Genomic DNA, 4,916 nt, shown 5'->3' on the forward strand with positions numbered 1-4,916 from the left:
CAGTCTTGACAGCTCCCTCAGACTCTGGGACTGTGTGTAGCACCAGCATGCACAAGGCAGTTCAGTTCAGTTAGCAGGTAGTGGTGTTTGTCAGTATGGCCATATCACCATGTCATTGGCAAGGACATGGTCCAGGTCTCTCTTTAATTCACTTACCACTTGGTCATGTCTTCAGCACTTTTGCCACATATGTGTCTATTGTTTCTTAAAATTGTTGTGAAAAGTAAACATGCGCTTCCACAAGCATTTCTGCAGWGGAAAAACTCACAAAACAATGAGTTTCCAATTAAAGTATGGAAACAGCGCTGCCAAATAYGTTTGTTTGATCTCTAGGTTTAGCAAAACTCCATGAGACAAGAGCAAGGTGGGCAGTCAATGACATATTTTCATGGAAAACGACAAAGTGTTTGCATATCACGTAATAAAGTTTGAACAGATGAGGATTGATGGGATCCATATCTATATTTCTATAATATCAATATCAATATCCATATCTATATCTATATATGTATGCTTATATCTACATCTACATCTATATCTATTTATCTATCTCTATCTCTATCTCTATCTATCTCTATCTCTATCTCTGTCTCTATCTCTATCTCTATCTATCTATCTATCTATCTATCTATCTATCTATCTATCTATCTATCTATCTATCATCTATCTATCTACCTATCTATCTATCTATCTATCTATCTATCTATCTATCTATCTATCTATCTATCTATCTATCTAATCTATCTATCTACCTATCTATCTATCTATCTATCTATCTATCTATCTATCTATCTATCTATCTATCTATCTATCTAATCTATCTATATCTATATGGGATATATAATGTGGTTTTGGTATCCAAATGTTGGTGGCAGGGTGGTATCTGTGAGTAAGAAGCCAGGAGCTACCCTGAACAGGACTCAGCAGATTCCAGATGGCTCCAACAGACCCAAGGTGGTGGTGCCTCTGTAAAAATATGTCTAAGAAAGAGCAGAGTGTAATAAGGAGTGAGAGAAAAATATGTGAGACAGCCCTGCAAATAACAAAGAGAGGGAAAAAAGGGATTAAGCATTCCAGGGGTGAGAGCAGAKATTCTTCTGCAGCCCGTGAAAAGGACTACACCAGAGCAGGTACCCATGCTGCAGTCCATGCAGGATTCCATGCTGGCACAGGTGAATGTGCCCTGAAGAAGCTTCAATCCATGGGAAAGGCTGTAGACATTAGAATCAAGYTCCTGAGGTTCACCAGTCAGCGCCATCTCCATAGTCCTAACTGGACCTGACCAATCCCTGAGGCTTTTGGCCTCCCAGGAAGAATGCCTCARCATTTGGGTGCTGAATCTCAGTGAACACAATGGGCCTCTATAGGTTATGCATTCATGGCATATACAGCTTGATCTTTGTAGCTTACAGGCATGAGGCRCTCTTACCCAAACCCTCCTTTTTCGTCACTCTCTTATACTTCTTTCCACAAAAGACCATATCCTTTCTTTCCAAACTCAGTCATGCTCTGACTCATTCACAGGCATCTACCAATGGATCTGGTCCATTAGAGAACAGGCTTTTGTCATCCTGAAAATCAGTGTCACTGCCTCCAGATATTTGGAGCAACCTTAAAATCTCTGAAGAACTTGACATAATTTTAGAGAAAGGTGAGTTCTGTGTAYCAGGGGAAGGGTGGCAAGCTGCAGGAACTTGCAGATACTTCCCAATTATGGCCTGACTTCTTGTCTTGGAAGATACTTCTGGCTGTTCCAAGACACAGACTTATGATTGCAAATCTCTTCTAGGACAGGAACTGCAGGACTATTAATCCTGAGGGAGACTGTAGGGACACATTACTTTCTTGGAAAGATTACAGAGGCAATCTGGACATGCTCTRTGATAGATAGAAAGATAGATAAGACTTGAAAATTGAATAGTTACTGCCTTACATTTTCAATAACATCTAGCTTGAACCAAAAGCTTACAATACTCAAGTTCATTGAGCTGCACTCTGACCAAATGGAACAGTTGATSGTATGTAAGAAAGAGCTCAGCATCATGAATCACATCACAGTATCTTTTTCCTGCATAAACAGGTTAGCAGGAAGTGTGGAGTTAAGCTAAATCACACTGTGATATTTTTGAGACAATTCTGCTCTATCCCTTTGGTTGCTGTGCATTTTCATCTTTTTTTTTCTGTCAATTTTTCTGTCATTTGGGAGATGGAGTAACCAGCATTGGCTAATTGATGTTGTGTGAAATCTAAGAACTCGTATTCTAAAGATGATTTACAAACAATCCTGAGATTTCAGGTTAGAAATTTTTGTCAATACCTGGAGACAGGCAGAGTGGTAGATTGCTACTTGGGCCTCCTTGCTCATTGACCCCTTACAGGTGTGAGACACTGCAGCCTGTCTTCTCATTCCCCCCTTCTGTCCTCTTCTTTCCATCCACCCTGGGCTAAGTAGATTTTAAGAAGTGGGAATGTGGCTGTGATCKTATTTACATTATTTTTAAGAGCTTCAGACATAACCTTTCCCTATTTGTTCCCATTTTAGACAGATGAAATCCCTAATTTCTTCAGTTCTTCTGAAGAACTGCAAATAATTCTTGTTTGTACTATAGTCTGTTAACAATAGGAGTTTTTGTCTTATTTGATACATGCTATTACAAATTGCTATTCTTTTCCCTATCTTATGGATGTGAAACCTAGAAACGTGGCTTATTTTTACAGAAATTAATGTAGAGATAAAGATATCCACATTTCTTACTATCATGCAGTCATAAAGTAGAGGTTCTTATTGAAATCAGTAGGAATTCTACATAAGAGAAGATATTTTACTACATCCCTTTATAATCTAAGTACGGATTAATTTGTTTTTTCTTGATTTCTCATGAATATAAATTACAATTTCATATGTATTTTTTTGAAGACTGGAATTAGTGTTATGGAAATCTCTATGAAAAGCTTTTTGCTGTCTAAAATAATCTATGTGAGTCTAATCTTCCATCACACATTTGTAGGGCATTGAAATGTGGTCTAATGGAAAACAGTAATTTATTTACTTACTGTAGCTTAGAACAGAGTGTCAGACTATCAACTACAATAAAAGGTACCAGATTCCATAGCTAATTTAATACTGTCCTGTGGCTTCATTAAGAAGTTATGCATATAAAAGTATTCTGCTTTTCCAGCTGACTTTATATGCCAAATTCGTAGTGGTGCTAATGATGCAAATAAAAAGAAAACAAATCCCTGCTGGATCCTAGTTTGTTTACTGATATGAGAGGTCTTATTTGAAGAATGACTATTGCGTACAGGTATTCCAAAACATTTTGAAAATTAACATTAATATAAGGAGTGTATTTGGGAACACATAAAATTTTGTAGCCTTATCTTACTACCAGAATGATCTTGCTTTGAAATAAAATTGGAACATTTAATTACTAAATTCCAAAATAACRCTCCTGGATTTCCATAGCAGATTTGCATTTAATAATTAAAAATTTATTTCAAGCAAACAACTCAAGAATTTGAGTGTCACTTTAAGTGTGGCATTATTTTGCAAGCCATTTCATTTTATTCTTTGCAGTTATATACTTCGTGCCTGTTACATATCATCTTAATGCTTCAGAAAACACTTTTTTTTTTCATCTTAAAATTAAGAGGAATATAATAAGAGCTAAATGTTTTTSATAGATATTTATCATCACAGGAGGAAAGCATTCTAACTTTTCCAGATTGCTTTGTTCAAAAAAACCTGTGTAATGATTAGGAAGTGGCTATAATACAGTAGTCAATGAGCATATGAACACTTAAAGTTCATTTTCAGAAAATCAGAGAGCAAAAGAGACCTACTATTTTGCTTTTAGATAAATACCATACATCTTAAGCATGCTTTACCATACATAAATACCCTTCATACAAAAAACAATGGTTCAGAAAATTTTGAAATGTCAAGGAAGGTGGGTAGGGTGAGCAACCTRTGCAAGAAATTATCCCCAAGAAGCACTATAACTTTAAGAGATGCCTGTCCTTCCTAAAGGTTGTCCTTCCTAAAGTCAATTCCCTCTAGCAGTGCACTGTAGGAATGTGAACATTCCTGGAAAAGCAGAACTGATGAATCTCAATTAAAAAATGTACCAAATGCACCTCTACGGGTAGAGAGGGAGTGAAATTGAGAGGATCAATGAAGCTTTAATTTATCTTTATTATCAGCCCATGGAGAGTATGTTGCCATGCCCTATCTTGTGGTCATTCAGCCCTGCCTCACCTGTGCAGAACAGGTTTGCTTCATCCTCTGAAGGAAACTTTAATCCAGATGACAATATTCTATGCAGACCAGTTACATCCTCATTGTTGGGAAAGAAAACTTCASATCAAGAAGTAAAAATCTCTTTCCCTTATACCATTGCCTTGGGAGTCTGACAGCTCTTGGGCTGACAGATTTTCCAGCCTGATGCTGTGCCTAGCCCATAAAATGGCCCATTTATGTAGTGTTAACCAGATTAATTGCAAGATGTACAGGGACAGATGTGGTTTATCTATTTATTTTACTTCTGATCATCACCCTGTGATTTCTCTTTTGATTTCTTAGCAGCAGGCATAGATTTACTTCAACAGTTTCAGCTTTTCAAATGAAACTGCAGTGGTGGTTTGGAGTTACACAGACTAAGCCTCAAGGGAATCCCTCAGAAAAAAACTTAATACCTTGCAACACTTGTGATTAGTATTTTATGTAAAAATGGGAGCTTACGTTTTCCTATCCCCATTCCTCTCTTTCTAATATGTCTTTATATCGAGCACCTCACAGTGGAAAAGATTGCTTGGTAATATAATTCTGCATTAATTGCATGTCGTTACTCTGCTGTCAAAGTGGAATTCCAAAGTTCCTTTTGAGTTTGTCAAAAAAATTAAAAATAACAACAAAA

This window comes from Malurus melanocephalus, unplaced genomic scaffold (genome assembly GCF_030028575.1).
Source record: "Malurus melanocephalus ecotype Western Australia unplaced genomic scaffold, MMel_1.1 scaffold_1, whole genome shotgun sequence".
Lineage (NCBI taxonomy): Eukaryota > Metazoa > Chordata > Aves > Passeriformes > Maluridae > Malurus > Malurus melanocephalus.